This window comes from Macaca thibetana, chromosome 1 (genome assembly GCF_024542745.1).
Source record: "Macaca thibetana thibetana isolate TM-01 chromosome 1, ASM2454274v1, whole genome shotgun sequence".
NCBI classification, from domain to species: domain Eukaryota; kingdom Metazoa; phylum Chordata; class Mammalia; order Primates; family Cercopithecidae; genus Macaca; species Macaca thibetana.
Window position 1 is genome coordinate 3,388,940 of NC_065578.1, and position 21,377 is coordinate 3,410,316.

Below are 21,377 nucleotides of genomic sequence, written 5' to 3' on the forward strand. Positions count from 1 at the left end.
GGAGACTATGTAAAGAAACGTGGGGGGCTCTACATGCGCCATGCCAGTTGGGTGGGCTTGTCCCTGCTGCAGTTTTACAGCCCGCTGTGGTGGTGTCATTTGAAAGGGGCCAGTCAAGCGGGAGTCCACATGGAGAGCTGTGCAATACAGCCGTGCAAGGGCATTGGAGGGAGGGAGTGAGGGCTCCCGAAGCAAGTCCCTGTTCAGGGTGTCTGGAGGCCTCCAAGCGCTGGGAAGCAGGGTCAGCCTCCTCCAGCCTGTGGTGCTAACTTTTGAATTCACCCAGTGAAGGGCAGTGGGAAGAGACCCCTCCCCACAACAACTGCCCTTGGCTGCACGATTCACAGCATCAGGGAGAGAACCAGCAGGTGTGCACCAGGCATGCACCCATGTACCCGGCATGCAGCGTGCAGATGTTGTAGTCTCACTGGCATGTGGGCTTAGGACCCCCAAACTGGCCCTGCTGAGGAGGGGAGACGGCCCTGAGGATGAGGGACTCACCTCCTCTACCCAGGAAACATGATAAAAGAGACAGCTCACTCTGAGGCAGAGCTGACAGCTCCCTGCAGACACCATGAGCAAATCCCTGAGCCATCAGGGAAACAGACCAGGACCACCCTGCCATACATGGCTCCTACAGGGAATGTGCTCTGAGTTCCAAGCACTTGCTGACACTGCATTTGCAGCTGAGCTTGGAGTGGTGAATGAGAAGGAGGGGGGTGGGCATTATCTTTGCGGGACCTGGGATGGTGGGGAAAGAAAGGACATTGCTCATGTGTCTCCTTGGGACTGGGCCTCCAAGTTCCCCGCCTACCCCCAGCAAGGAGTGGGACTGGGGAGGGGGTGGCCTGCAGCTCACCCTTCAGAATATACATGAAAATAATTATGTTACTGAGCAAACATCGCCCCAAATAAAAGCAATGAATTTGTCCTACAGAGGATTTTATAGGGAACATGCGCTAAAGGCAACATTCTAAGTGGTTGTCAGGGGAAAAAGACAATAAACCCTGCAATTAGATATCTAAGCCTCTTCCAAAATGCCAAATCGGATTCTTATAATTCCTAAAGATTTCTAATGTCCAATTCAGACTTGCTGGGCCAATGCAAATGTCCCATCGATGTTAAATGCATTTCCCTTCTTATCTCCAGGGAGTTTATTTTCACAACAAATGCTCCCAGAAGTGATAAATACATGGATTGATTTTTCCACTCTTGCGTTTTCCAGCTTATCATCTTTTCAAAAGAATAATGATAAAACATTCTGAGATAACAAAGCTGGTCTCCTGAATTCCTCCAATTGCCTGAAGTTGTCTCTTTCCAAGCAGGTTCTCTTCCCTTTTGCGGTCCTGGAGGGCTTGGGATCGGGGGAACTTCCTCCTTGGCCTGCAGAATGCCGGTGGCCAGACTGGGTGGCCAGGACTTCATGGAGCGTCCTGGATGCTGTCACGCTTTCTCCCCTGGCAAAGATAGCTCCACTCTACTCCGGATAAACAAGGGAAGAACACACGCTACCTCCCTTGGATCACGCCCCTAGACCCCAGGATTTGGGTCATTTCTCTCCCAGGCCATGCTTTCCAGACCCAATGCCCCCGGCTGGATGTTAAAAGCAAGAAGTCAACACACACATCAACCAAGAGTACTTTATTCTCCATCCTGCCTGATAAATCCTTTGGCCTGGGGCTTCATTTTTGAATTAGTGTCTTCTGGAAAAAAAGAAAAAAGCAAGCCGAAGCCTGACAAAGCAGCCGTAAAGTCATTCCCTGTTTGCGGTGTTGGGCTGCAGCTGAGGGTTCTGTCTCCACATCAGGTGGAGGGGGAGAGGCTGATGGATGGAGCTGGGGGAGGGCAGGGCGAGGCCAGGTCAGGGAGTCCAAGTGGGCCCTGCCTGGGGTGAAACTCACACCCTTCTCCTGGTAGAGTCAGTGAGGCTCATCCTGTCTCTTCCTCCTTCCCTCTTCCAGAAATACGGCTTTGCCCGAGGTTCATGGTGGTCCACCCTGACCACCCTGCAAGGTGTGTGCATCATGTGGGTAACACCGTTGGGGACAGGTGTGTTGTAATGGGACCAGGATTTGTTTTAATCAGGTTTGGTAAGACACACAGACATGGAAAAGACCTATAAAGGAGGATGTTTGTTATGCTCGCAGATCCCTGGAAACAGGAGGCACCGTGTACCAGGTGGGGCCACGTGGGGAAGAACTAGGGTGGGCCAGGAGGCTAGTGGGGAGGAAGTGGGCAGCACCATGGAGGCGGGTGGGGAGGAAGTAGGCGGCACCGTGGAGGCGGGTGGGGAGGAAGTGGGTAGCAACACCATTGTACCTGTGGTTTCCGTGGGAAGGAATGGGCGAGGCAGGGTGGGCGGGCTCAGGATAGGCTTATGTGGATAATTCCTGCTGGCTCTGGGGAGAGAGGCTGTCCCTAGCTGTCTGGCACCTGGCCTGGGGTGACTAGGGCAGGTGGAGGGTGGCCCTGGGGGGAGACCCTGATAGAGGAGGTGGTGGGTTGTGGGCTCTCAGTGGGTTGGTAGGAAAAGTGGGCTCTCAGGCCAGTTCTTTACTACTTCTAGGAATTGGCCAGCCCTGGGAGGGGCAGTTCCTCCAGGGTCAGTAAGATCCCAGAGGTCGAAGTGTCAGAAACACAGAAAATTAAAAACATGGTGGAAGATTGAAGAAATATGACATCATCTTCCTTTCACCACGCATGCATGATAGACCAGGTGTTTTTCAAATGTTCACTCACTTAATTTGTGCCGTAGTCCTGAGAGGTGGGAATTACACCTGCGCACGGATGGAGACGCTGAGACTCAGAGAGCTTCAATTCACTGTCTGTGATCATGGAGCTGACATGGCCCCAAGGGGTCTGTACCACGTCTGGTCCCTGACCCTCACAGACCCCCAGCCAGTGACCCTCACCAAGGCTCTGGATGGGAAATTCAGTCTCCCATCTCCCACTCAGGCCGCTTCCCTGTCCCACCAGGGACTGAGCAGTGCTAAATTGATTGATTGATCCATTGATTGGTTCATTCCACGATAGGTACTGAATGGCTTCTAGTGCTACATTCAGACGGCAGCTGTGCAGGGAAGCAGTGGCCGACTGTGAAAGAAATAGACCCTTACCCGCTAGTGCTGGCAGGGACCCCGGCCTGGAGAAATAGGTGGCGTGGCCTCCACGGAAGCCAACACATAATCTGTTGTTAGATGTGTGCTTTTAAGTGCAAGAGAATGGGGATGTCTCATTCATGGGAAGCCAGGCATGGACACGGTGCAGATTTCTTCCCTGCGGGCTCTGCCTCCTGCGGGTGTGGCATAGACGGATGGGCTGCGTTGGGACAAAAGGCACCTGAGGCCTCTGAGGCACAGCTGGGCCTGAGCCTGTGGCTGCTAAATTCATTTCCAATCTCCTCCCATTTATCACCTGGCATCTGCATGTTTGGGTATTTATTAATTGTATTTATTCTGGATTTTCACCCTGTGTGCTGTGGCAACTGTCCCCCTCCCCACAATCCAGTGAGAAAGGGCAGCCCCAGGACTGCTGGCCTCGGGGATAGGGCACCCACAGGGTGTGCACGGGGGCTGCCAGTCCTGCATCCTGTCCTGAGTTCCATGTTGAGCTCTGCCCTGTGACCCAGTCCCTGACTGAGACCGAGTCCCCGCCAGGCACTGCAGCCCCAGCTTCAGGGGAAACCCGGGGACCACCTGGGTGAAGGGTCACCCAGAGACAATGGGGCTGTGGGTCCAGCTGCCCGTCCTTGCCATCCACAGGGATGCTGTTGGGGTCAGGCCCCTCCTCTCTGACTGTGCCATTGCTTTGGGAAGAAATGCAGCCTTTCTATGCTGGGGCTTTCAGGGCTCAGCTGTCCCTGAACAGCGCATGTGCCCATGATCCTGAGATGCCACAGGTTCAGGTTTGCCTCGTAGAGCAGTTCTTCGTTTGCCCCTCGAATGGCCAGGCCCAGGGCCCAGAGGAAACATTTCACTGACAATCAGCATCTTCACTGGTGTCCTTTACAATGGAAACCACAGAATGTCCCTTGAAATCCCACGCACACAGCTGAGTCACCACGGAGGAAAGCCACACACCTGACTCTCCCCTCTGCCCCAAAGCAACGCCTGGGCCAGGCCCTCCTCTTAGCGTCCCTGTAGGAATCACCTCCTGGCCAGAGTCCTTCCCACAATGGGGACAGGGGCAGAGGCTCAGGAGGGGCTGCAGTGGCTGCTCTGGGGTGCGACAAACCGCTGATGTCACTGCTGGTCACTAAGACAGAGCCTTGGCCCCAGCTGGATGAACACTGAACCTGCAAGGGAAGGGACCTGGGGGAGGCTGAGCTCTGGGCAGGTGGGGGCAGCTTTCCTACTCCTCCTCTCTCCGTATGAAGGTTGTCTGCAGAGAAATCCAGCAGAAACCCCAGCTCCTGCCCCCCATGGCTGTGTGCAGAGAAATCTAACAGAGATTCCCATCTCCTGTCCCCACAGTCTACGATAGACAGATAGATATGTGAGCCCCCAAAATCTGAGACAGGTCTCAATCAATTTAGAAAGTTTATTTTGCCAAGGTTAAGGCTGTACCCATGATATGGCCCTAGGAAGTCCTGATGATGCGTGCCCGAGGCGGTCTGGCACAGGTCGGTTTTATACGTTTCAGGGAGACATGAGACATCAGTGAATACCTGTAAGATGTACGTTAGTTCGGTTTGGAATGGCAGGACACATCAAAGCAGGGAGGGGGCTTCCAGGTCATAGGTAGATCAGAGACAAGCGGTAACATTCTTTCGAGTTTCTGATCAGCCTTTCCAAAGGAAGCCATCTGATACGTGTTTATCTCAGTGAGCAGAGGGAACACTTTGAATTCAGCTTTGCCCTAAGCAGTTCCTAGCTTGACTTTTCTCTCTGGCTTCATGATTTTGGGGTCCTGAGATTGCTCTTCCTTTCACAGAGGAAGGGCTCACCGTGGCTGGGCTGGGAGGGACTCGGCTCCCTCCAGGTGGTCTTCTGGGCCTCGAGCTCCCTCTCTTCTTCTCCCAGGGCCTCCCTGTTCCCAACCCCATCTCCTGGGCTTTCCTCACTTCCTTTGACAGAACTCTGTTGCACATGTTCCCCCCACACCTGCAAATGTGATAAAGTTCCTGTTTCTTTTACTAGCTTGTGACATCTCAGGCATCCTGGACTCTCTCTTGAGCTACTTAGTACCGGTCTCTTTAAGTCCTGACCCTGGGCTGGGCACCTACCGTGCCCTCAGGAAGATGCTTAGATAATGAATGAGTGAGGGAGTGAATGAATGGAAAGACGCTAGGTTCTGGTCGGGCAGGCCCTTGAATGCCACACTTGGGCCTTTGGACTTGAATGGGGGGACAGCTGGCTGAACAGGGACCTCCTGTCACGGGTGTGAACCCACGTGGGAAGCTTCCAGGGTGGAGCCCTGTCAGCTGCCATGTCAGTGCAGGTAGGGGTCACTGAGTCCCTGAAAGGACACAGGTGAAGGGCAAGGAGAAGGAGCTGGAGGGCAAAATTCTCACCTTAGTCACTCACCTCGCACCAGCCCCGCCTTCCACGCCCCCACCCACTGCCCAAGACATTAGGTCCATTTGCTGTGCCTGGCAGGGATGGGCCTGAATGGAGGCATCAAGGGTGTCCCCTTCTGGGCAGTAGGAGCATCAGGGCAGATGCTAGAGGGGCTGGGCCCCATAGGGATGGTTCCTGCTGCAGTCCCGGCTTCACCCTCGTCACCACCAAAGTTGCAGGGGGATAGATGCAGGAGTTGCAGGGCAAATCACCGTTTCCCTGATGAGGGCCTGGGTCCCATGTCTTGATTACAGAACCACACCCGAGGCAGCATATAAGCAGACAGGGCCTTCGGTCTACGGGATGGAGTGAGAGGCCCAGGTCACTGGTCATCTGGAGGGGCTTCCTGGAGGCTGCCTGCATCCTGCTGAGCCTGAGATTTGCAGGCGGGAGGCTGTGGCTGCTCAGTTCTGAGCTTGGTTGCCTTCATGCCCTCCACTCCCAGCCCTGTGCACTCCCCTGCCTGAAACTTCCCAGAATGCAGGTCACTGGGCAAAGGGGCAGACCAGCACTCTGACTGTGCTGTGACAGATGGCACCCACACCCAGCCTTCTCTGCATGAGACGTCTGAAATGACTCCCGTTTCTGAGAATAAAATCCACAGTCCTTTGGCCTCCAGGCCTCCAAAGCATTTCCTAATGCTACCGTCACAATTGCCACAAACTTAGTGGCTTTCGGCCACACACATTTATCCTCTTACAGTTTTGGAGGTCAGACGTCCTAAAATCAAGGTGTGGGCGGGGCTGTGTTCCTCCTGAAGGTTCCAGGGCAGGTGAGTTTCCTGACCGTTTCAGCTTCCAGAGGCCGCCTGCATTCAGTGGCTTGCGGCCCCTTCCTCTGTCTTCAGAGCCAGCAATGCAGTCTCTCTCTTCCCCCCAACTTCCACTGCTCTGATTAAGATCTTCCTGCCTCCTTCTGATAAGGATAAGGACCCTTGTGATTACATTAACCCCATCTGGATAACCTAGGATCCTTCACTTAATCACATCCGCTAAATTCCTTTTACCAGGTAATATTCACAGGTTCCAGGGATTAGGACGTGGACATCTCTGGGAGGCCATTATTCCACGGGCCATAGCTCCTTTCCAGGTCACCGCTGCACACCCCCCACCAGATGATTATTCCTGCCTTCCCTCTGCCTCACATGAGCTCTGGCTCTCATGGCCGCAGGGCCTTTGCACAAGCCCTTCTTTCGGCCTGGGATGCTCATTCCACAGCTATCCCCAGAGCCTGCTCTCTACTGCCTTTAGGTCTAAATTCACATGGCCCTTCTCAGCAAAGCCTCCCCTGGGCACCCTACCTGAAACTGCAGCAGCCCCCAACTTCCCTCAAGGCCTTTTCTCTGCTTTGAGTTTACCTTGCACTTGTCATTACTTCATGATCTCCATCTGTGCCATGAGTAGGACGGCCACTGCCCCCCATGTCTACCTAAATTAAATACACGAAAAATCCAGCTTTTCATTGCACCAGACACATTTCCTTCCTTCGCTCCTTCCTTCCTTCCTTCCTTCCTTCCTTCCTTCCTTCCTTCCTTCCTTCCTTCCTTCCTTCCTTCCTTCCTTCCTCTCCGTCTCTTCTTCTCTCTTTTCTTTTCTTTTCTTTTCTTTTCTTTTCTTTTCTTTTTTCTCACTCTGTCACCCAGGCTGGAGTGCAGTGGCATGATCTTGGCTCACTGCAACCCCCACCTCCTGGGTTCAAGCAATTCTCCTGCCTCAGCCTCCTGAGTAACTGGGACTACAGGCACCTGCCACCATGCCCAGCTAATTTTTGTATTTTTAGTAGAGATGGGGTTCCACCATCTTGGCCAGGCTAATTGTGAACTCCTGACCTTGTGATCCACCTACCTCAGCCTCCCAAAGTGCTGGGATTACAGGCGTGAGCCACCACGCCCGGCCTGCACCAGCCAAATTTCAAGTGCTCATTAGTCAGATGTGTAGTGCAGAGAATGTTTCCATGGTTCCAGAAAGTTCTGTGGGGCAGCAGGGCCGTCTATCCCTCACTTACATAGTAAGTTTATTGTTTTATCCTCAACTGGAACATGAGCCACCCATGAGGACAGAAATCATCATCTGGTTTGTCCATGGCTATATTTCTGGCTCTAGAAAAGTCTCTGGCATCAAGTAGACTCTCATAGGTGTCTTTCAAAAGGATGACCATGCAGCTGGGATGAGCTCAGACCTGCATTCAAGATGCTCCCTTTCGTGTCCTCCCATGTCCCCTGCAGCACCCCTGCAGTAACACTGGACAGACTGCCCTCATTTCTGCAGGGCCCCATGGGTATTTCTCTCCCAGTGTTCAGCAAACCTCCTCCTGCATGAGGTGATGGGGCATCCCTGCTGGCCTGGGGTTAGGTGTGGCCGTGGGACTTGCATGGCTGGTGGTGTGTAAGTGGCAGTGACCTGGTTCAGCACCAGGTGGAAGCTCAAAGGGCCAGTGTGTGATTCCCTTTCCTTTGCTTCCCTGGGCCACTGCCATGTGGCTGGCACGACCCAGATAGGGGCTGCTCCATTGTTGGCAGAATGGGATCCCCTACCCTGCAGATTGACAGTGGAAAAGTGGAATAAGAAATAAGTCTGTCATGTCAAAGCCACTGAGATTTGGGGGATGTTTATTATGCAGCTCAACCCAGTTCTCCATGACCAGTACAAGTGCTTACTCTGAGCCGAGCACTAAGAGCTTCCACACACTGTGAGGGGCATTCTCTGGTGACCAGCCCCATTGCAGGTGGGTAAACTGAGGCTCACAGAGCCTCAGTGATAGCTTAAGGTCAGATCCTTGTGCTCCTCCTGCATCTCCCTACTGCTGCTCCTCTATGGCCTCATTTCCTCATCCGACTACATGCTCCAAGCTGGAATGAGGTCCATGTTGTAATCATTTCTTATATATTATATTATATTATATTGTATTGTATTGTATTATATTATATTATATTATATTATATTATATTATATTATGCATCCCCAGAGCTGAACTTAAGGCTGGATTTCATGAGGAGCTGGAAGCAAGTTAGAGGACATTGTGGGAGCTGCAGTGGGGGCTGCTACTGCAGCCAGTTATTGGCCAGGGGCTGGCATCTCCCTCCACTCACTGTGGGACTAGCATATATGACACCCCAGCTGTGGAGGCTGCCGGGGGCTGGGTGGAGCACAGTTGCAGAAGGCTGTGGACTCTCCCACTGGGGGAGTATCTTTCCCTGGCACCCACGTTGCCCTTTTCTGGTGCTGTTTTTCACTGGATTCCCATGGAATCCGAAGGGCAGTGGCCTCAACTTCACATTTTTCATGCACAGACTTTGCAGTGCCTTTTGTATTCCATGAGTTCTGACCTGCCCTTTCTCTCTCCCTCTCCCTCCCTTTCATACACTAGGTTAACATCACAATTTAAGACTAGTAAACCGTCTGCATCCTCAAGCAGTATATTTTCCATGTTCTGCTGTTGGATGGAGTGAAAGCATTCATTATCAGCTTGATGTTTGAACATTTCCCCTTGCCTGGGCACTGAACCTATCAGCGTAAATACTCACCCGGGAAGCATTCAGGTGCCCCTCCGTGGCTGTGCTGGTCTCGTTCCCAGTGAATGGGGACTTGGTCAGGCCCGGAGTGCTCAGATCGCCCCGGAGATGTGGGGATGTGGCACACTTTGCTTTATAAAGTTCACTGAGCCACTGCATGCCCCGCTCCCTTCTCCACAGCCTGGAATACTCTGCACATCCACCTGAGGTCCCTCAAAGTAGGGACTGACCTGAGTGAGCTCCAGGCAGGATGGGGTGTTCCAAGCAAGGAGAGAGAAAGCTCATGCTCTTTGAGATTTTCCACTGGAGCAGGCCCAGGCTCAGGCCCAGCCCCTACATTGCAGTCTTCCCATCCTCAGAACATCTCTTCCCCAGGGCCCCACGGGCTGAGTACCCCCAAGGGCAGAGAGCTTTCCTTTCCTTCATTGTGGAAACTGCTGGAGAGCTCCCTGATAGTCTGATCAAAGGACTCCTCTCTCTGCAAACTGCACAGATGCACAGTTGCCAGGCCTAAAGATCGCAGGGCTTCGTGGACCCCTGTGCACAGTCACTGGCCTGCAAAGGTTGCAGAGCTTTTTTGGGGTCCTATGGCCCATCCAGTGAGAGTTCCTGGTCTACTGGGATTGCACCCAAGTGGTGGACCCTCTGCCTGCTGTTACGGTCTGTTCATCCATCCCCTAAGTCCCACACTTGTGTGAGGATGTACACACGTGTGTGTGTGTGCGCGTGTGTGTGTGTGTGTGCACATGGCCAGAGTCCAAGGGGAAAACATGCAAAGACATCTCAGCTGAAGACTAGAATAATTGCACATTACCCACCCCAGCTGCAGGAGATGTGCTCTGGATGCGGAATTTGCTTCTGTGACTAAAATGGAAGGCGAGCCCCCGACAAGCTGGCTCCCCACCTGGGTGAACTGTGACTCAGAACCAGGCACGGAGGAAAAACATCTAGCACAGTAGAGTGGGCAGTGTCTGGGGCTCTCAGAAAGGACCCAGGATGAGTCTTCCCCACCCCATGGCTTCCTCTCCTTCCTGGCTCCTGCAGGCATGGAGGCTGTTGTGTGGGAGGGCTCTGGCCGCCTGATCTGTGGCCTCCATATCTGTTGTGGGGGTTGAAGGCCTCCAGTGATGTAGCAAAGAACAAAGGGGAGGAAGAAAGGGGCCTGAGATGTATCCTCCAGCAAGGTTCCTGGGCAGGGAAGCTGTGGCCCTGGGCTTCCACCTGGCTTAGCTGAAAAGACAGAAATGGAAGGTGAGGGAATTGAGGGAGGACCTACTGTGGTGGTCAAGAGGCCAGGTCAGAGGCAAGAGCTGGCCAGGAGGAGTCCCTGCCTGGGAGAGTGGCCAGGATGCTCTGGGGGAGGGATAAACTACAGAGAATTGTCCCCTGGGGCTGGATCAGGGTCCAAATAACTTACAGGATCGTAGGAGAGCTGAGGGTCCAGGCTGGACGTCCAGGCCCCAGTCTCTAAGTCCCTCTGCAGCAAGGACAGCCAAGGCAGCCCCATCTGGCAATGGTCAGAAAGGTGGGTCCATGGCTACCAGCTCCCATGCCAGCCACCGGTCTGTGCCACAATGTGGCCTTCAGGCTCTGCTGCCCTGTAAGCTGACAAGACTACAGCATCTAAACATCTGACCAAAGCATCAAATCTCTCCTAAATTTTACTCCGAGCCTTGGTCAGGCGAGGGGTGCTCAGACTGATGCCCAAACTGGGGCTTAGCCTGGGAGGGTTCTTGGCTTCATTCAGGAAAGAATTCAAGAGTGGCCGGTGGTGGAAGAAAACGGCTTTATTGAGGCTACCATGTTCCAGCTCTATGACTGCTCCTGAAGGGCTGAGCTGCCCCATAGGCAGTGTGCTGGGAGCAATAACAGTGCAATAACAGTGCTGTGGTCATATTTATACCCACTGTTAACTACGTGCAAATTTAGGGACAGATTATGCATAAATTTGTAGAAAAATGGTAGTAACTTCCTGGTCATTGGATCCCTGCCTTGGAAAAGGGCGGTAACGTTCAGGTGTTGCCATGGCAATGGTAAACTGACATGGCGCACTGCTGGGCATGGCTTCTAGAAAGTGGTTTCCATCTCGTTTTTGTTTTAGCTAGTCCTCAATCTGGTCTGGTGCTTGAGCCCTGCCTATGAAGTTGAGTCCTGCCTCCCACCTCAAGACCACCCAGGCACACAGAGGTGTGGAAACCTGCAAGGGGGTTTCCAGGCATCAGAGCGGGGATGCTAGGGAGAAGGTACCAAGACATGGGCTTGGGCCTTCTTGCCCTGACAGACAGAATGGATGCTGAAGCAACATGTATTAGTCTGTTTTCATTCTGCTGATAAAGACAAACCCGAGACTGGTAATTTATAAAGAAAAAGAGGTTTAATGGACTCACAGTTCCACATGGCTGGGGAGACCTCACAATCATGGTGGAAGGTGAAAGGCACAGCTTACATGGCAGCAGATAAGAAAGAATAAGAACCAAGATCGCCCTTATAAAACCATGAGATCTTGTGAGACTTACTCACTGCCATGAGAAGAGTATGGGGGAAACCACCCCTATGATTCAATTATCTCCCATCAGGTCCCTCCAACAAGACATGGGAATTATGGGAGCTACAATTCAAGATGAGATTTGGGTGGGGACACAGTCAAACAATATCAGTGCATGTGCAGCAGACGCGGTTCTTGACAAAGTGCCTGGTCTCTCACCTGACCCTCAAGGTGCACCGGAGAGCAGGCAGCATCCAGAGGATGGGAGTGGAGGAGCTGAGGTCCAGGTAGGCCTGCAGAGGAGAGGTGATGAAGTTGGGACTCACACTTAGGCTGTGTGACTCCCGAGCCTGCAAGCCTTGTTTGGGTGCCACGCTGACCGGCAGTGGAGGTGACATCCTCACCACAGAACAGGCGTGGAAGAGCAATAGGGCCTTGGGAATGGCAGTCTGCCTGGTGGTGGGGCATTTGGCTGGACAGTGGAAAATAGGTGGCCCTTTGCATGCATAGTTAGCAGGGACCTGAGAGGGCTGGCACAAGTGCCAGGCATATTTCGTCAGCTCTTCTGAGCTGCCTGTGAAGTGCAATCGACAGCTGTGCCACCTCAAAGGGTAGGAGGGTCAGATAAGTGAGAGAAGCAAGAGCTTCAGTACAATTCCTGGCATGTGACGTGAGCTCAAGAACACACAGCAGTTCCTACTGTCACTATTATTGTCAGAATTTGGCTATTTGGAGATTGGTGCAGAGAATTAAGCACATAGAAAATGCTCAGCACAGAAACAAAAGCTCTTTGTTTCTGACAGCTCAGAACTGCCTGGTGTGGACTGGGCTGCTATGGATTCTTTGCAGAACTGGCTGGCCTCAGAACAGGGACACTAGTGAGAAGCATCTGGTTCAGGTGTGCCCAGCCCAGAGAGGCTTCTCAGTCCCCTCCGTCAACATGGAAGATTCCAAGCCCCTTCCATGTCTGCCTTTCTGAAGTCTCTGCCCTCTTTTTAGAAGCAGCACTGTCCTCTGACTTGAATCCGATGTTTTATCCTCTTGGCCCCAGTGAGCTATGCCAGGGGGCCACAAATGCAGAGCCCTGGGTGTCCTTCTCATTCCTAAGGAGAGGCCATTTCCCTGTAGTCTCTGCATGTGCTGGGCACCCTGCCAGAACCAACGCCTCTTTCATCTTCCCCTTCCAGCTCCCTCAGTGATCAAAATGGACTTTTCTGCAGAATGTGGAGATTCAAGTCTTGCCCAGTGCTGGAGCAGAGGAGAGGCTTCCCTGGATACTTCTGCAGGTGTCATCGGGGCTGCCGTCCTGTTCTTGTGGCCGAGATGAAAGCCCTTCAGTGATGCCAGCACACGCCTGGGGGATTGAGGAGGTGACACGGGCGAGGAACACTTATTTGGGTAAAAGAGAAAAACACGTACAACTTGCCCTTAATGGAAGCCAAACGCCAGCTCGGTGCTTGGACCCACACGTAAAAGTGACCCATCAAAATTCAGGTGTCAAGGAGGTGGCTGCAGAGATGCAGGCTGGTGTTTTTCCCGCAGGGACGGCCATAATTTGGATATTTCAAAGCAGAGAGAGGGGTGTCCATTAAGCTCAGAGCCCTCTCTGATGTCACTGAAGCTGTCATCTCCTGGTCCCCAGGCTGGCAGCTGCCCTATTTTTTTCTCCCACCGCCAGTGTGACTAAGCACGTCCATGCTGAACTCCTCTCTAGACAGTGGCCGTCTCAACGTCTCAGTCACCTGTAAAGAGAGATGCGTCTCTCCCGCTGCAAACTGAAGTGGCGTCTTCGGGGTGTGAATGACGGATCAAAGTCGCATTTCTTCTGCATCCCTCTCTCCCTTTCAACGGAGGCAGCGGGCTTAGATGGTGAGCATTGTTTTTCAGCCCTTCAGGTTTGCTTGGAGGAGGCACTGGCTGAGCTTCCCCACAGGAAACAAGTCTTTTGGTGACTCTCCTGAGCTTGACAAACAGCCCTGTCTGCCCGGATGACAGGGTCCCGGGTGCTGGGGAAACAGCAGCAGGAGCGACTCACAACAGGTATGGTTTCCTTTTCCGAGTCAGGGTCTGCTTGTAGGGAGTGGATGCCAGAGAACACGGAAGCCAATGAAAGGCCATTGAAAAGCTGGGTTGAAAAAAAGCCCCCTAAAGACAGGGCCTGTTACAGCTGGCAGGTATTCTGGGATGTGGGGATGGAAAGAACATTTTTCTGTAGTAGCCTATCTTGGGGCTGTACGGCTGAGACCGTGGAGGGTGGATGCAGCCCCGCCACGAGGCCACCCACACTCCAGTGACGGTCACACCAGAAGGTGGGCTCAGCTGGGAGGGACTGGGAAGAACGTGTCGGGCAGTTTATTCCTCACTTTTTGGAAAAGGAACCAGGGACGTCACAGTGGCTCTGGATGTCCAGGATGGGGTGCACGGAGTGGGAGCTGGGCGGGAGCAGTGGCTTCTTTCGAGCATTATGGTGTCACCCGCCCTGCCCTCTCCCTTCCCATAGGACCCCTGTCTGTCCCTCTCCTCCGAGAGGTTCCTAGCTCGGCCTTCCAAGACCACCCTAGGCGACCAGAGATGGCTTTTTGTTCCTGCAGACCTTCAAAACCAGGCCTGGCGGGCAGGGCAAAGGGCAGGGCGCAGTCACAGCCTGGGTGGAGATGGAGTGGAGTTTTCCTGGACCCAGAGAGACTCCTGGGGGCACTCCCAGCAGAACTGGTGCTACTCCCAGGCTGTGCCCTCGGACATGGCCCCTGGCCACCTGTGGCAATGTCAATTTAAATTCACATGAATGTAGTTACATAAAAAATTGAATTCCTCAGACACAGCAGTCACACTTCAAATACTCAGTTGTGAGTATTTGAACACTCCCTTAACATTGTGAACACTTATCCACCCAGAAAATTCCATTAGACACTGCTGCTGTCTCTAATCTTTCTCCTTTCCTGCTTACAATTTCCTGGTCAGCACCTGGGCAGGGCTGCCGTCCTTTCTCAACCGAACTGAGACCCAGAGGTTTCTCAAGGACTGGTGATGACACTGTCTGCCTGTCACTGAGGGTCCTCGGGGGGGGCACGTGACAGAGCAGACTGCATGAGGGACAGCAAGAGTGTCTCTTTGGGTGTCTGGGAGTGGGGCCATGTCCCCTCAATGGATTTGGGGTGGGAGGGATTCAAGGAGCCAGGGTCCTCCCTCCTGCTGGGACCCACCCAGAGGAAGGAGATATTGGAGGTGCCTGGCTGCATCCAGGATGCTTGTTGGCTGGGGCTCAGGGTGAGGCATGGAGCCAGTCCACTGTCTGACTGGACAGGGTGACCCGTCCCAAGAACAACAAATGTGTGGTCTATCTTCTCTCAACCGCATCCCTGCTGCACCTGGGCCAGCCACTGGCTCCCTTCTGAAACTCCTTCCTCCCCCGGGGCCTCCAGTGTCCCAGCAGTCCCTCTACGAACCCTCCTCCAGTTCAGCTGTAGGACAGGGTGGGAAGCTGCCTGAGAGCGAGTGGGACAGTCCAGCACCCTGCTCATTGTTAAATGCCATCAACAGGGCAACAGAGGAACTCTACTGTAGCCATTCAGTCTGGGGACACTTGCTGGGGATGGCCTGCACCCCAGACATGGGCATGGTGTGCTAGACCTCCCAGTCTGGAGGGGGAGTGAAGTGCACACAGCCCCGGGGAAGCCGTAACACCCAATATTCACCTGACCCTTTGTTCTACGGGCCAGCGCATCTCCTCCAAGCACTGGGTGCTGCGCAGGGGCTGTGCTTCTGCCCCTTGGCTGCCTGGGACATGGCCTTTTCCGTGCTGAGAATCCCTGACCTGTGCTTCTGCCCCTTGGCTGCCTGGGACATGGCCTTTTCCGTGCTGAGAATCCCTGACCTGTGCTTCTGCCCCTTGGCTGCCTGGGACATGGCCTTTTCCGTGTTGAGAATCCCTGACCTGTGCTTCTGCACCTTGGCTGCCTGGGACATAGCCTTTTCTGTGCTGAGAATCCCTGACCTGTGCTTCTGCACCTTGGCTGCCTGGGACATAGCCTTTTCTGTGCTGAGAATCCCTGACCTGTGCTTCTGCCTGTGGAGCTGCTGAGGCTTTTCCTGTTTGCATCTCAAGGTCTTGGGAGGGCACAGGTGGCCCCTTTGGGAGGTGACAGCAATGGTGGCCAGGAGCGGGGCAGGGAGGAGGGGTGGTATTAGTGGGAGAGCGGGCTGGGCTTGGGCTTACATCCTCACTCCACTTCATGTCTGAGTCTGCTGCCTCACCTTTAAAATGGGCAATCATAGTGATCTTGCTGGTTGCTGTGGGATTCACACAAAGAAACAGAAAGCAGCCCAGCACCTGGAAGGAATGTGGAGGCTGACAGCTTGGTATCAGCATGTTTGCCTTGTGTTTTGATTCTGCCACTGTGCACAGCTTGGGGGCCCTCAGGGGAGTCACCGAGTCTCTCTGGGTCCCGGAAAGCCCCTTGCTCCAAGGGCTTATGATACACTACCTGCGGTAATGCACACAGGCGTGCTGCATCGTGCCTGGAAAAGTTGAGATGCTCAAGAAGGGGCAGATAGCTTCTGTGCTAGAATATTCCTTCCTGTGTTCTGTTGTAATATGCAAACCATTCTTCAGTTTGTTTCTAAGTTATTTTTTATTTACTTATTTATTTTGAGGCTGAGTCTCTCTGTCGCCCAGGCTGGAGTGCAGTGGTGTGATCTCAGCTCACTGCCATCTCCGCCTCCTTGGCTCAAGCGATTCTCCTACCTCAGCCTCCTAAGTAGCTGGGATTGCAGGTGCCCGCCACCACACCTGACTCACTTTTTCCAGTTTTAGTAGAGATGGGGTTTCACTGTGTTGGCCAGGCTGGTCTCAAACTCCTGTCCTCAAGTGATCCACCCACCTCGGCCTCCTGAAATGCTGGGATTACAGGCCACACCCAGCCTGTTTGTAAGTTATTTTAAACAGTACTTTATGGGGGCATAGTCTCAATACTGTAAAATGAACAGTTTCAAGTGAAAAATTAGTTGAATTTTGACAATGGAACCTTACCCAGATTGAGTGAACATTTTTATCACGCCAGAAAGATCCTGCCCTTGGCAGCCATATCCCCTCCCCATCCCCTCTGCAGGCAGCCACTGATCTGACTTTTATCACCTTAAGTGCGTCCTGCTTGTTCTTAAACTTCATATAAATGGAACCATATCGTCTGCACTCTGTCTTGTCTGACTTCCTTCATTCCACTCATGTTTTCAAGACTCATCCAAGTAGCTGCATGCATCAGCAATTGGTTCTTTTTCTCCATCTTTCTTCCCCTTCTTTCTGAGTAGAATTTCTTTGAATGGATATACTACAGTTTGTTGATTAGTTCTCTTGTTGATGGGCATTGGGGTTGTTCCTAGTTTTTTGCTACTCTAAATAAAGTTGCTATGAAATTACATTCTTGTACAAGTGTCTGATAGGCCTATTTATCGTTGGTATAGACCTATAAGAATTGCTGAATATTAGGGTAAATGTATGTTCAGCCATATAAGAAACTGTTGGCCGGGCACAGTAGCTCATGCCTGTAATCCCAGCACTCTGGGAGGCCAAGGCGGGCGGATCACAAGGTCAGGAGATTGAGACCATCCTGGCTAACACGGTGAAACCCCATCTTTACTAAAAATATAAAAATTTGCTGGGTGTGGTGGTAGGTGCCTGTAGTCCCAGCTACTCAGGAGGCTGAGGCAGGAGAATGGTGTGAACCTGGGAGGTGGAGGTTGCAGTGAGCCGAGATTGTGCCGCTGCACTCCAGCCTGGGTGACAGAGTGAGACTCCATCTCAAAAAAAAAAAAAAAAAAAAAAAAAAAAAAAAAGAAACTGTCAAAAAGCTTTCCAAAGTGGTGTAACCATCCCCACACATGCACCAGCAATGGTAAGTATTCCAGCCTACCCACACCCTTGCCAGCTCTGTGGTTTTTGGGATTTGTAATTTTTGCCATTGTGGTGGGTGTGTAGTGGTTCTTTACTGTGGTTTTAATATGCATTTCTCTAATGGTCAGGGATGCTGAGCAACTTTTCCTGTGGTTATTTTGCATTCAGTTATTTTGTGCACTTGAAATAAGGTAGACTAAATCTTCTGACTTTATTCTTTTTTTCAATCATTTCTTGACCACTTATTCTTGTTAAGTCTCTTGCAGATTTAGAGGGAAGTTGTCTCTTTATTATTGATTTGTGATAGACTTTTATGTATATATCCAGGGTGTAGGGTTTCTGTCTGACATATATGTTAGAAATATCGACTTTCACTCCATGGCTGGTTTTGGTGCTGTCCTCTGATGAACAAAAGGCCTAAATTTAGAAGAAATTTTTTTTTTCTAAAAACTTCCTGAATCCACCGGTGGTCTGGGTAGGAGTTAGAGGGGGAGGTGCCTTATCACCACTGCTCACTGCTTCTCGTCTGTGGGGAAAGTGGGAGAGGAACTGGGTTTTCCACCATATCATTCAATTCTGACATCAACTGGAATTAGTATAGACTCAGAGTAAAGGGCACCGTCCAATAAGACTGTTCCCCACTGCAGACACCAAGCACGAGTCCCAGGTTGTGACCGGTACGTACTTCTGATCCACCTGCACAAAAGACCCCCTCCGGGTGTGAGAATTTACTATTGGGGCTCACAGAACTCAAGGAAACACTTCCTTAGGTTTACCAGTTTACTCTTTAATAAAGGATAAGATAGATGAACACGGGCACAGGGTGAGGTCCAGAGGCTCCCCACGCAGGAGCTTCTTTTCCTGCAGAGTTGGGGTACACTCCCTCCCAGCGTGTGGACGAGTTCTTGTTCACCAGCCTGGAAGTTTCCCAAACTCTGCAGTTCAGGGATTTTCGTCAGATAAGCACGATTCATTATGAACTCCATCTCCAGCCTGTCTCTCCTCTCCATGCTGCTAATCCTGGCTGGGTCTCTCGAGTGACCAGAACCAATCCAGGAACCCACAAAGAGTCACCTCATTACAACAGAAGACGCTCCTGTTACCCAGGAAATTCTGAGGGATTTAGCAGCTCTGTGTCAGGAAACAGGGTCAAAGACCAAATAATAGAACAAAAGATTCTCCCAGCACCCCTACTGCTCAAGAAATTCCAAGGGCTTTAGGAGGTCTGTGCATGAAACAGGGACAGGGGGCAGAGACCAAACATACATATACATATACATATGTATGTATAAATATATATGTATAATGTGTATATATATTATATTTATATATTATACATACACACTCTATCACCAGGTTGGAATGCAGTGGTGCCATCTCGGCTCACTGCATGCAGCCTCTGTCTCCCGGCTTCAAGTGATTCTTCTGCCTCAGCCTCCTGAGTAGCTGGGACTGCAGGCATGTGCCACCATGCCCAGCTAATTTTTGTATTTTTAGTAGAGATGGGGTTTCATCACGTTGACCAGGATGGTCTGCATCTCTTGACCTCCTGATCTGCCTGCCTCAGCCTCCCCAAGTGCTGGGATTACAGGTGTGAGCCACCACGCCCAGCCCAAATACACATATTTTCATGATATCACAGCCACAGGGAGAATTTGCTGGGCAGGCCCTGCTCCTGGGGGAGGCCTGCCTGGCCTCTTGTGGGTTGAATCTGGGAGAGGATTAGGAAGCCTCACAGTCTCCATGTCGGCTTCACTGCCCTGTCGGCACACTCTGCTTGGTGCCAGCTGTCACACTTGGGGTTTTATTTCTTGAGTTATTCTAAACGTGGTGTCCCTTATTGGTCCCCAAAGTATAGCATGAGGAGGGTCTGACACTCAGGGTGGGGAGCCTGGTGGCTGCCACCTAGACCACTCTGCCAGTCCAGGGCTTCCCTGACGTCCCCCAGGCAGGCCTGGAGCTTGGGGATGGAATGGCGAGGGTGAGCTCTGGATGGGACCCTCCCCCCAGCTCCCTTTTTGTTCCATCTTTCATCCTCCCCTCCCTGCGTACCTCAGCATACTTTAACCTGATCCTATATTTCATTCTCTGGGTTTTGGCTCCAGTTGGTTCTCCTAGCTGGAAACTTTGCGTACATTTCTTTTCATTAAAGCCCAACTTGAACCCATATCATCCAGAATGCCCCTTCTGCTCCACTGCATCCCCGCCCCAGATCACCAGGACGCATGCTGCACCGGCTGGCACTCATTCACCCTGGCCGTCTCTGATTTCACAGCTGCAGGCAAACATGGCAAAGATCCTCAAGGCTCTTCTTTTGTGTGGAATCAGTGAACTCTGTCAGGGTGCAAACGGTGGCCAGGATTTTCTTAGGACCCCTGAGGAAACTTGTTCCTCCTCAGTCCCTACCTAGCATGCCATGGGTTTCCACAAATGCTGGCAAATGCCTGCAAATGCCAATTTTCCTGACTTTTCATGGAATGCCATTTGTCAGCCTTGTGGAAATTTTGAAAGCATCTCATGCAGCAAATCAACTGCCTGAAACTGAGTTAAAAACAATTCTGCATGTTAGGGCTGGTCTCGTAATCAACACTGCTCAGACTTGCCTCCATGCAGTCTCCAGCACACACACTTCCCACATCGGCTTCTTGCACATTGTTCTGCATCTGCTGAGGATAAAGGACGGAGGGCATTGACTTCCTGGGGAATTTTCTGCAACCTCCAGAGCTTTGGTCTGCAGGTCTCAGCCACCAAATAAAACAATGATATTTGTTACAATTACCCCCCACCTCTCCACTTCCACCAAGTCAAAAGAGGATCTTGCTGACAACTGTGTGGAAAGAAGCAACTTTTGTCCCCTAGACAGGTAACGGGGCTGAGACCACCTCGTGGCAATTGCCGCCTGCGACTGAGTCCTTGTTCTTCGTCTCAGGAGTGAGTGGGGGATGCAGCCCTGAGTTCGTTCAGTCAACAAATATGTATTGACTATTTCAAGATGACCAAATATCCAGGTGGGCCCAGAATTAAGGCAGTTTCCTGGGACATGAAACTTTGAGTGCCAAACCTGGGAAATTTCGGGCAAACCAGGCTTAGTTGCTCACTCTAGAGATCTATAGCAGGTGGGGGGCTGGGGAGGCCCTCCCCACAAGGAGCTCACAATCTCCAGAAAAAGAGAGATGTGAAAATAAGTAGGTCTCAACTTCCAGTTGCCATCTGTGCTCCTAGAGAAAAGTTGGTTTGCAACTGGAGCCATGTAATGAGACCTACCCAGTCAGTACTCAGAGGTTTCCCACAGGTCCACAGAATCAGAGGCTTCCCTCGTGCCTGTGTGTGTGCATGTATGTATGCATGCCTATGTGTGTGTGCATGCATGTGTGAGCATGGAGCACTTCCTCCTGCGTTATTTCACAGAGGTGAGGGAATTAACTTCACTGCCCTGCTCTGAAAGGGAAAGAACTGGGAAGAGGAGCTCAGCTTCCAACCTGCCCAGGAGTGACCCTTGATTGGAAGGGAGGTGTGTGTATGCATGTGTAGCTCTTCCCTTCCTCTCACATCCCATGGGGGCTGGCCTGGAGAGTGTGCCTTGGTCTTCCTTCCCACTGTGCTACTGTGCTGTGCTGTGGGAGCTGGTTTGGGGTGGGGGTTGCAGTCGCCTTCGGAGCTGGCAGCTTGTTGAGGTGTCTGTACAATTCAGGAGCCCCACTGAGGCCACACAGCTGACTTGGTGGGTCTCCCAGCTTTTATCAGGGATACCTACCTGATTTCTGTCTCTCTCAATTGATCTTCTTTCAAATGTTGGTCAGGGAAAGGGGGTTTATTGGCCCCTTAAAACCTCAACATGAAAAAAACCCAAAAACTCAAATGTAAATTATCTGTGTGGAGTACACAGAGGGAAACCTTGTTTCTGACTCAGAACCTTTGTCTGAGTCCAGAGGT